The sequence below is a fragment of the Lissotriton helveticus genome, chromosome 11 (assembly GCF_964261635.1).
Source record: "Lissotriton helveticus chromosome 11, aLisHel1.1, whole genome shotgun sequence".
Classification (NCBI taxonomy): Eukaryota; Metazoa; Chordata; class Amphibia; order Caudata; family Salamandridae; genus Lissotriton; species Lissotriton helveticus.
This window is the reverse complement of record NC_136072.1, coordinates 529,257,275-529,269,436: the sequence shown is the minus strand read 5'-3', so window position 1 is coordinate 529,269,436 and position 12,162 is coordinate 529,257,275. Positions and strand designations below refer to the sequence as shown.

Genomic DNA, 12,162 nt, shown 5'->3' with positions numbered 1-12,162 from the left:
CCTTGCGTCATCTTTACGACACCATTGCGTTACTTCTGTGATGCAGCGGTTTCGTAAACAATGCGCCACTATGCGACAGAGTTACAACGTGACGCATCTAGTGAGATGCGTCATGTTGTAAAGTCCTGCGCTACATTATACCTGAGTCAGGTATAATATATGCAGGGTGGGCGTTCCGTCGCAATGAAGCCCCGTAAAAGTGACGCAGTGAAATCTTCAAGATTTCACTGAGTCACTTTTACGTCCATGCTACGTCAAAACCTTACGCCTGCTTCAAGCAGGCATAAGGAGTGACGCAGCATGTTAGGTATAGGGCGGCCCTGAGTATTGCTGGATTTGCGTCGTGCTTGTGACATGACTCCAGCAATGCGATGCCTTTACGTCAGAAGATGCGTCACGCACCTGACTATCCGCGGTGCGTCGCATTGTAAGTGTGACCCATCCGTGGTGGCGCAAGGGTATTCCTGCGTGTCGCATCTTTACTGGTGCATCCCTGCTAATATGCAGGGATGTGCCCATCCTTGTAGATCTGCCCCATGTTGTGAGCTAGGATTCATGAAAAGCTTGGCTAGAATACGAGACTAGAAAGTGCACTATATTAAGTATGAACCATATCAAGTAAAATCTCTGTGAGCGCAGTAAAGGAAAATGTAAATAAAGTTCCATCTATTCTGAAGTGCCTAGTGAGATATTGCTTCCTCCAACTCCCTGGCTTGCCTTCACTGCTGGCAAAAGGCCAGGAAATATATATTTAGTTGTTGTTTAGAAAAAGATATAATATCTTGTGGACTCTCAAAAAGATCAGATCTCCCTAGCAAGGCTAGCAGGCCTTTCACATATCTTCACCTGGATATACAGTGGACATTATCTAAGCGTAGACAATCTTTTATAATGTCCTGGTTTAGTTCCGTTTCATCTTTTGCCCACATCTAGTGCCACAGCTTAAGCCACAGCTTAAGCCGTTGGAGAAACCCCGAAACTGGACCTAGGATGCTTGTTTCCGGACCAGGGAGAACCTGGCCTTGCAGTTCGGGCTGGACTGTTCCCATTGGACACAGGGTCAAGACTGATTTGCATATGGCTGGGTTCAAACTGGATTGGCATGGTGAGCAAAAAAACTGATGGAATTAGTCCCAGATCTTTGTACTGGGGTGACTGTATGACATTGTTCTGCATTCTGTCCATCAATTATTGTTTTCACAGCTTAAGTGGTGGCAGCTTAATATGGTCTTCTATTTTTAGCAGGCCTAGTTCCATGTGACAATGAATGAGGGCAGGGATTTAGGGACAAACATGAGCCTTCTGACAAACATGTTTAATTGGCCTGAAGAGGGGCTGTGTCACGATAACTCCACACACCAGCACCATAGACCATGGCAGAGCAACACCAAGCAGTATAGGTTTGCCTTATGGTATCTATCTTCTTGCACAGTGAACCGAAAAAGAGCCTCTGTTTGATAAAATTGGGCAATCCTGACTTTAATTTAGTGAGACCAGGAACTTTTGTGATCAAAAGGAATGCCCAGATAAATAAAAGTTGTGACACAGGCAAGTTTTTCTTTCTTTATTTAGAGAGCTGTGGTTTTTGGGAGAGTGCGTCCCAAGATCATGGTGTGAGACACTATTCTCTCATGTAGGAAACAAACCCCACCCCTGTCCTGGGCATCGGGACACAATCATCTGCATATAGCAGAGCAGGGAGTCTTCTTGAGCCCTCCCTGGGAGCATCTGCCTCGCCCAAATAAATCTCCATATCATTTATATATAGACAGAAAAGAATGGGTATAGCGGTGCACACTTGTCGTATAGCTTGCTTCAATTTATTTGGGTCCGTACATTCCCCATAAGTGCCATACCTAATACAGGCCATCACATCCTAGTGCATTTGTGCTGAAAAGTGAACCAAAGCTTCCTCCATTCCAATTTCAATCTTTATTTCGATCAATTAGATCATAAAAGATATACAAACAATAAAAAATCATTGAAATTTATACAAATCAGTAAAACATTAGTTAAAAGTTGGACTACAGCATATGAGTCAATTCGTCCTCAGGAAAGTTTGCGATCATTGATTGACAAGAAGTATTAAAAGTCCACTTCCGCCTTCAATAGGCGGGTGCGAATAAACCACATTGCTGTTAAAAACTTTGCCACTGCAAATACAGTTGGGGGACATCAGTCGTTAGGATTCTGTACGCCGGGAAGAACTGTCTGAAGACCAGATTTTTTAGGAGGGGTACAAGCCAATATTTCCTGATTCTTTGGTAGGCTTTCAAAGGAAGACCACATGTAAGTCATTTTCTTGGGTATGCCCACATGCCGGGCAATGCTCTGTGGTCGAAGGCAAAGACCAAGAACTAGTGAATGACCTGAGGGGTAATGTGCCATATCTCCACTGGAGAAATAACTTCCTGGTTAGGACAGGGGTCATGCCATCCAAAACACATTCCAGAGAATAGGAGTCTTTGCTTTGAACAAATAGATTCGTCAGGGATCCCTCGCGCGTGCTATCCAAAGCGATGGTAAGCTTTAAGTCGTAATAAGCTTTTGACAGTACTTTGCGTGAGATCCTGGTACTTGCGTTTACTGGATCAGCCCAAAGTTCTTTAAAGCCCAGACTCCCACATGACCTTTTTATATAGCTTAGCCATGGGATGTGGGTTGCATTTGATGGAGTTAAAAACTCCTGAAGCTCGGACCGATAGTTGATGAGTTCTTGGCTACTCCATAATCTTTGCCAGAAAGTTAATGGTTTGAGTCCCAGTTCTTCTGCAATTGGTCTAATTCCCAGGTCTAATCTCAAAGGAAGTAACGGCGTGCTTGGTGGAAGAGCTACCAGCTGCCTGATGAGTTTATTTTCTGTGATCATCAGGTTTTGGGCAGAGGTGTGTCCCCACAATTCAGCCCCATATGTGACGCCCCCCGTGCTTGCGACTTGTAAACTTGAATGACAGGGCCAAGTGGACGGTATGTTGATTTATTCACCATCCTAGTGATGCCACCCACTAACTGCACCAGTTTCATGTTTGCCTTAATCTGGTGTGTCCCCTATGTCAGATTCTCATTTAAAGTTACTCCTAGGTACTCAAATGTGGAGACCCGCTCCAATCGCACCAAACCAAGCAAAGGGTTAGGGCGTGTTGAAGGGGTGGGGTTTAGGATCATGTATTTTGTTTTAGAAGCGTTGATCTCAAGACCCCTCTCCATGCAAAATTCCAGAAACCCATCGAGTACCCGTTGTATTCCCATGGGGGATTTTGATAGCAGCAGGGTATCGTCCGCAAACATGATAGCGGGCACCCTGCTGCCATTCAGTTTGGGAGCATCAATGTCACTAATCCTGGTCAGGTGGGCAATAACCCTGTTCACAAAGAGGCAGAACAGGGTCGGTGCGAGCACACAGCCCTGTCTTACCCCTCTATCAACGGGGAATCTTTCAGTTAGATTGCCATTTCTGCCACACCTGACACGTGCGAAATTATTCTGGTGTAATCTCATTAGGATGGCAAGAATGTCTACCGGGACCCCTAAGTCAGCAAGCACGCTCCATAGTTTGGATCTTGGCACCAAATCGAAGGCGGCTCGCAAGTCCACGAAAACCGGGTACAAGCTGCCCCCCTCGATTAGTGCAGTCCTCCAATAAATAAGGTTTAGGCGGAATATCTGATCAGTTGTAGACACCCCCCTCCTAAATCCCGCCTGGTATGGACTCAGAGTGGCAGTTTCCTCGAGCCAATTCTGGAGACGATCTAGTATTAGCCTACCAAAAAGCTTCTGGGACACGTCTATTAGGCTGATGGGCCTGTAGCTGGCTGGGAGCAGAGGCGAACCCTTTTTAAATATGGGAACAACCTCTGCGCCCAGCCAAGTACTAGGGACCTCCATACCAATCAAGACAGCATTAAATATTGTCAATAGGTAGGGGGCCCATACATCGGGCTCTTGTTTGAATAGGTCACCTGGGAGGCTATCCAACCCAGGAGCCTTGCCTGATGACAGTCCCGCAATAGCAGCTCGCACCTCTTTATCTGTGAACGGATCCCCCTCGGGGTGGCTAGATATGGTTGGGGATAGGTGGCATAAAGCCCCAGCTTCCACTGTATAGAGGGACTGGAAGTGCTCTTGCCATACCCTTGGCGCAATATTCGGTTCTATAGCCGATGGTAAATGCTCGGATCCCGTATTAACAATTCGCCAGAACTTACGATAGTCTTTCATAGCTAGCGAACAAGAGAGTTCCTCCCATTTAACCTGGTCCCACTCAATCTTAGCCTGGGTGACGAGTTTCTTGTAGACCCTTCTTCTAGCCTGTATCTCTGGTCTGCTTTTGCCCTCCTTAATACAAGACAGGAGATCTCCCTTCGCCTTGCGGCATGTGGCATTATACCATGTAATGCAGTGTTTCCCGCCACCTCTACTTTGTCCCTCAGAAAAGAGGTCTGCCGCCAAGGTGCTGATAAGCTCTTCATGTGCTAGATGCAGTAAATTGTGGGTTTCCTGGCTGCTGGTTTTCTCGCTTAGGTTGCCCACTTTTTCCAGTATTGGGATGAGTCTGGCATAGAGTCTAGGAAGGTGCTCTCTACTAGTAACTAATTTTTCCCACCTTATTCTCCTTCTGTTATTTTCCAGGATAAGCCCTGTATTTGACACCACCGTAGCATAGCCCCTGCTCTACTGGCCAGGGAGAGCATAGTCTAGTTCTAGGGCGTTGTGGTCGCTGTCAGATCTTTCTATCACCCTGTAGTCTATGATATGCGACCACATGGACAATTGCACTAGGACATAGCCCAGACATGACTCTCTGCCTGCTCTATTATAGGTGCATTTGCTCGGAATATCAGATTTAGTACGCCCATTGCAAGCTCTAACCCCATATTTAAGGGTTAGGGCAGTAATCTGTAGGGCAAGAGGGGTCCAAGCTCTGGGGGGGGAGCCACCGTGGCAGGAACTGACCACCTTGCGTCCTCCTGCAGGGAGGACCCATCAAGGAGGCCTGCAAGTGGCTCAAAGTGTGAGTTCAAGTCCCCACCCACCACAAATGGAGTCCCCTCAGGGATTTCACAGAGGAAAGCTGACAATTCCTCTATAGTAGGTGATTCCCGAGATATGTTTACCGGCCTTGAATATAGATTTATCACGGCGAGTCTGCTGGAGTTTGTCCATTCCAACAACACCACTAGTATATCCTCTGAGGCCAGGGGGAGACGTACGGCCTGACAACCCAGGTGGGTAGCTACCCAGGTTCAAAGGCCTCCAGAAGGACGGCCTCTGCCCCCCCATTTCGCAGGAATGGAAAATGCCACGAAGCCTTGGCGAGAGTGCTCGTCCCTCGCCCAGGTTTCTTGGAACATGCATATATCTTTGGAGTCAATAAAAGCAGTCCATTCCTGTTGTTCCAGCTTGTTGCCCAGGCCAGCCACGTTCCATGATACCATCCTCAGCGATGGAGACCTTTGGTGCAAAGCTGGGGGTGAGGAGGGGATGTTATCAATAGCGGTGTCCAGGGTCCTAATTTTTTGGGTCGGACCCCCAGATATTTCCCCTGAATCCCTGATTGTAAGGGGGGGGTCAACAGTAGTTCGAACAGTAGTTTGGTTGTCCTCCTTGCTGTGTAATGGAACGTCGGGGTGCCCAGTCTCTAGCGTGGGATCCGTAGTAGATCTGGGGGATATGATATCTGCCTCCACACCTTCCCTGGAATAGCAGTAATGCTCACTAGGGTTACACATGAACTGTCAATCTACCATGTCCAAATGACTATACCAGTACATGTGGGAAGATATGTAGGGTGGTGGGCTCTAGGATGGCGATAAGCCCCTCTCTCTCTACCCCTCCAGACGCCTCCCCTCCCGTAACCCGTAACCCGTTTCCCAACCCTCCTCCTCCGTATATGGTATAAAGTGCGCTTGTTGTAGGGTTCTTGAAGGATGAAAGTCTCCTCTCCCTCTGGTGTCCCACCCTACCACCCTCTCCGAGGGTCTACCCCATCCCTCCTCCTCACATGTGTATGTCAGCCGAGGGTAAAAGAAAGAAAGGGGTAGGGGCTGGATGTTGCTCCCCTGGTCATCGGGGCACCATCCACAAATGTGGGAGACAATCATGGGATCTCTGAAGCTAATCAGGACGCAGTCTCCTTTGATGGATTTTCTTGTACTACCCACCCATGGGACCCTTCTTACCATGAGCACCTCGCACGTTATACCTTGCGGGAGAGGTCTAAACATTGATAGCCAACTTACCAACTTGTTCTTTAGGGAGGCGGTTGATTCTTTAGAAGTGGTTATTAACTCAGGAACCCCCGCTAAGATTACTGTATACGGACTCGCCTCCGGCGGCAAGTTCACTACTCTTGCCTTGTTAGCATTGCCTGCTACCTCATCAATTGGTGCTACTGCTTTGTGGGGTTGGCTAAGAACGGGAGTGTTATCCGTAGAGTGCTTGGACGTGGTTTGGGAAGGAGATGTTTGCTCCAGTTGAACTGTGGGCTGGTTGGGGATACGAGTGTTAATGTTTGACTGCGTAGTCGTACTATGGGCGGGAGTTGATTTGGCCAGTTGGGCTGGGGGTACTGCACTATTGCCTACTTTAGAGATAACTGAGACACCCCTCTTGTTCTTTATTTCTGCCCCCCCCTCTGCCACCCTTGACATCTGCTACGCTATGTACTTTGAAATTGTCGGCTAGTTGCACCGCCGATTTCTCTATGTTCACTAGCCTAGCTTCCATTTTAATTAATTGTGCTTCTAGAGGACTTAGTAGAGACCTCAAAAGGGATCCAATATCAGCAAGAGTGATATCGACACAAGAGGTCTCAAGAAGGTTCGTGATAATAAGATCCGTTGCCTCTATAACCGGGATTTCAATAGGCATAGCTTCAGCTCCGTCCGTAGGCAGATTTCCCAATGTGCTCAATCCGAGACTAATAATCTCCAAGGTAGGATTGAGCTTCGGGGTTTTTGCCTTCCTTCCCCCGTTGTTTTGTGCCCCTCTTTTCTCTTTGGCGATTGCTCCTTCCCTTGCCCCCTGCATAGGATCTCTGTTGTTAGTGATATCCACAACGGGAGCATGTTCGGGATTAGAGAGCGAGCTGGGGTGGGGTTGGACTGGTGGTAAATTTAACAGACTCAGATTGACAAAATCACTGAGGTCCTTCGTACTAATGTGGGAGCTGGAGTTGATCAAATCAGGATTCACAGAGAACTCTCCTTCGCTAGTCACCCCTTTATTGGACTCAGTGTACTCGGTGTGCTTGGGTCTGTTATCTGGGCTCTTTGCCTGTGCCAGGGGGCCCATGGAAGATCTTCTCACCCAGTCTATTTCTTGAGAGATACGCCTCTCCAAGATCGTGATCTCATCAATCAATAATGACCCTGCTTTGACAAAATAATTATCCAATGGGCCTTTGGCAGTAGCAGTTGCTGCGAGCGTGCTTTTGCTCCTTGTTTCCCTCGTGGTCATCATCAGGCACTATTAATTACGATGTTTACCAGAGAAAAGTCTGAAAGGGAGAATGAACGGACCAAGGGGGATGGCCGGGTCCCGGTCACGACCGTTCTCGAACGGCCTCAAACGGCCCGCCCTTTGCCCGGGCTTCGCCCCGTGCTCCGTCCCGCGCGCGTCCCGCGTGCGCGGCTATGGGCACTCCTATATGCAAGGGGGGTGGGGGTGGGAGGAGTCACAGGTGCGCCTGGTGGTTTTCGCGCTCCGCCTGCTGGGACTCGCAGTACCGCACCCTCTGGGCAGTAAATCACAAAGTCAATCACTCCCCAATGGCATACGCCCGGTTAAAATCCTCGCTGGCTCCAGGAAAGGCTTTCTCCTCTTCCACTCGGGAAACTGTAATCACCTCAAAACGGCTGCGAGCGGCTCCCGCGTAGCAGGGGCCGCGAGCCGTTATCAGCTGCAGGGGTGGGGAGGGGGGCGGGAAGAGTCGCAGGTGCGCCTGGTGGTTTTCGCGATCTGCCTGCTGGGACTCGCAGTCCCGCACCCTCTGGGCAGTAAATCGCAAAGTCAGTCACTCCCCAATGGCATACGCCCGGTTAAAATCCTCGCTGGCTCCAGGAAAGTCTTTCTCCTCTTCCACTAGGGAAACTGTAATCACCTCAAAACGGCTGATACATAAAAGCTATAGGAAAGACAGCCTACAGGATGGATAGAGCCAAATGGCTCAAACTAGTCTGTAAAAAGCTAGGCTCCAAGAACTATCGTGTCGCACTACGCCTCTTAAAAACTGATACCTCCTCTCTTACTATGGTTCGTGGTGTGGCCAAATATCTGGGTTGTGCATGGATAATAAGAACTAAGCTTCTAGCGAAAATCAATAGTGCGGCAGCCTCCACACATGCTACATGATGAATCTGCTCTGAATATTCTCATCCATGGTTTTAATGAAATCCTCTGTATATATTTTTTGAATTGTAGATGTATGATGTATAGTACGATCTGCTTCTTTTATGCGCTGCTACGTTTTTTTAAAATATGAATTTTAGATGTATATGATTTTATGGTAACTTTTTATCGAATAAAGCTTACTACTACTAATGAAAGACAGCCCTTATTTGCCTGTGTATATTTCCTAATAATGAACTGCAGATTTCAGTTAGCCACTGCTCTGTCATGCCCAGACCCTTCCTAATCCCATACTGTATTGGGGACAAGCTACCTTTGTCCGCTACCAGGCCTCCAAACGAGCCAACAAGATCCTTCCCAAAACCTTGCCTGTGCAATCAAGCAAGGAAATAAGGTGATAAAAACATTAGCCTGATCTATTGCCCTTTTTAAAGACAGAAAAAATAATAGAATTGGACCAGGATTTAAGTGGAGCAGTGGCAATAGCACTTCTTAGCACATTTTTGGTAAGTGGAGCCCAAAGATCGAGATTATTACTAAATAGGTGAATTGTTGCTCCACCTAGTCCAGGAGCCTTATTCATCATACTCTGCTTAAATGCAACTCTGACCTCCTCTATGATAAAGGGTGGCAGACCTGAAAAAGCAGCTTGGAAATCCACTCTTACAATGCCCTGACAACTATAGGGATCAGCAAGGTATTACCTGGAAAAATGCTGAATCCATTTATTAGGAGATATAGTTTTGTCCAAAGGAGTGTCATAACTGTCACTGAAATAAGGGGTATTAACTGTCTTCCAAAATAGACTAGTATAATTTTTGATGCTGAACACATGCACATTCTCACAGGCTTCTTGTCCAATTGTTATCTTCCTTTTCAAAATGGCTTGCCTATACTTCCATCTACATACACTTACCACCTCTCTGTTCCAAAGTACCCGCTTCAAGGTGGCAACAAGTGCTTTGTGAGCAGCAGAACAAGCAGTATCAAAGCATCTTTTGGGCCTGTCTTGCTTAACCTTTTTATCTGTCGTCAGGAGCCCCTTGATGATGTGGCAAACCTCATTGAAAGCTCCCTCAATTTGGGAGGTATCCAGCTTCCCATCGCAACAGTCCGACAGCTGTTTCCCAATTTTTTCAACAAGGACTTCTCGCACAGGCTGGATATCCACCATGGCTCATTTTCTAAAGGGTTCTTTGTTTTTGGTTAAGACCACTAGAGTAGTAGCAGTTTGAAAATGGTGCGCTATCTTTCCCAGTTCCAAGAAGATTGCAAGAGGATTATGGTCACTGAGGTCATGCTGCAATATCTGAATGTTAGTGACCTCATGATTGTGGTGAATTGGAAGAGCAATGAAATCAATAGGACTACCCTGCCCTCTGCCCGTATAGGTAACATGGCTATATGATGGTGTCAAAATAGGATCAATGGCAAGAACAAGTGAATACTTTGTCAAGATGGAATACAAAATATCCCCACAAAACGTGTGTTCAAAATACGAGGGCTCATCGATATCAGTGCTAGGGAGTCCACATACCAAAATGCTGGAATGTGTAAAATAACCTACAATTAAAGATGCCCCCCCCCTCCAGTCACAATGTAATACTTGTCTCGAACCTTCAGGACCTTTCTAAGAGTCTGGTGAAGGGAAAAAGCAATCAGATAACAACCCTTAACTACATCAAGCCTTTCAGAGTTCCCCAATTTAGACCTTAGGCCAGCTATATTCCAAAACAAACATTTTAAATTCAAATCCGGGTTAAATTCAAATTCTTGGTCATGGCCCATCGTGCTCTTCATGGGCTTGGTCCCATCTACTTACAGATACGCTTTGCCTTCTACACCACAGTGCGTCATCTGCGTTCTCTGTCCCAGCGCCACGCTCTGGTCCCCCGCTTCCAACGTCAGAGGCTTGGAAGCAGCTCCTTAGCGCGAAAAACTGCTGCTGCCTCGAATGCTCTCCCTCTCACCCTTCGGAATATCCAGAACCCGCTGATCTTCAAGAAGAACTTGAAAACCGATCTCTTTGCCTAACTCTCTAATGGCTGCCTCTCTCTGCTCCGCGCCGGGACACTTACGAGTATCTGTGCGCGATACAAATTAAAAAAACGTAACATAACATTTAAAAAGAGGATAAGACATGCCCAGTGTTGGAGGATAAACACTGCTTATATCAGAGTAGGGTCTCTCAGTAATTGGTTAAAGAGATGAAACGTCAGCCACCTCCTCTTTTGCCATGCATATCAACTTCCGATCTGTACCAGTTAGAGTTTCTGTCAGGTTAACGGGTGTTCAGTCAATCATTATCGGCAGGGCCGAACAGCGTAGCAAAGCGATTCTCATGAACATGTGGAACTGGTGTGGGGTGAGGTTATGCAGCAGATACCTTTGCCAGTCCTCTGTGGCTGCAGTAGAAGGTTGGCAATAACATAATCCCAATAGAAGTGTGCATATTTTATCTTGATCATTGATTTCCTAATTTAAACGATGGAGTAAGGCACCCACAAATCTTGGACTTTTTAAATTTACAGCCACACAGTCCCCTATCGTGAATTTCCTACCTAGACCCAACCAGCCCTACCCTCCATACCATAAGAATTTCATCTGCCAAATGATCGTGTCATCCTGTTTTATTTTTGAGCCAAAGGCCCCTCCAGTCTTTGAAGTAGTCCTTGGCCAAGGTATGGGATCCAGTATAGGGGTACATTCAAGTGGTAATTGAAGATGTACAGAGCATTCATTACTGACAGTATCATATCTGTTAGTATCCAGAATCTGGCAGGGTTCTGTTGTGTCATGCACATGTGTTCTGTCGTGCTGCTCTTCATTATTCATGGTTCTCAATTGGCTATATAGGGGCAGGGTATGATTATCGGTGGGTAGACCAGGTTTCCCCACTGTTATTGTAGACATGAGGCATGCCTCCTTGTGCAGTATGGGAGCTGGAGGGGCTGAGCCATGTTGCACTGTGTGCCTAACTTAGGGGCTCATTAGGATTGCGGATTTCCCGCATCCTCCGGGCCGGCGGAAGCCACCGCCGGCCCGGAGGATGCGGGAAATCCGCTGCGGACTGAAAAAGACCTCCCGCCAGATTAGGATGGCTGGGGGATCGTTTTTCAGTCCGCAGCTTTTCCGCCGCGGTCGCCTTCCGACCGCGGCGGAAAAGCAATAACATGGCTGGCGGTATCTATCAGACACCGCCAGCCATATTATGATCGTGTAGAAAGTATGCTTTTCCACGGCGGCTTTTCCGCCGTGGAAAAGCATACGGAGATTGCCTTCGGGGGCCCGTTGCGGGCCCCCTGGGTGAAGGGGGTGTGGGGGGTGCACATGGGGGGTACCTATGGTACCCCCCTGCATTTGCGTGAACAAAGCGGCAGGCACCGCGCGATGCCTGTCGCTTTGTGCACGCAAATGCTGTGCATGCATTTTTAACATTGCGGCGGGTGCAGCTTGAAGCTCCACCCGCCGCAATGTTAAAAATAGAGGATGTGACCGCCACCCTGGCGGTCACATCCTAATCTGTATGGAGGGACCGCCGCTGCCCCTGCGGACGGTCCCTCCTACTCTATGGTGGCGGACGGACTCAAGTCCGTCCGCCATCATAATCGGCCCCAAAGTTTGTAAGTTATCCTCAACCTCCTTTAACTTATTAGTTACATCTTGGCAAAAGTCTTTTAATACCAACTCCAAGTTATCAAAAAACAGCTTCCAAATACTCATTTGTTCTATCCTGAGATCAGTTGGGACCTTTTTGGTAGTATTCATAGGTAGGATTCCATTTTATACTTTGGCTTGGTTTTAGGCTTGGCA

At 47.5% G+C, this 12,162-nt stretch overlaps 1 protein-coding gene across 2 annotated transcripts in view; it reads right to left on the bottom strand.

Moving 5' to 3' along the window:
• The window catches only part of LOC144791495 (uncharacterized), a 343,115-nt gene that overhangs the window by 70,919 nt on the left and 260,034 nt on the right, over window positions 1-12,162 (bottom strand). The window lies entirely within an intron of this gene.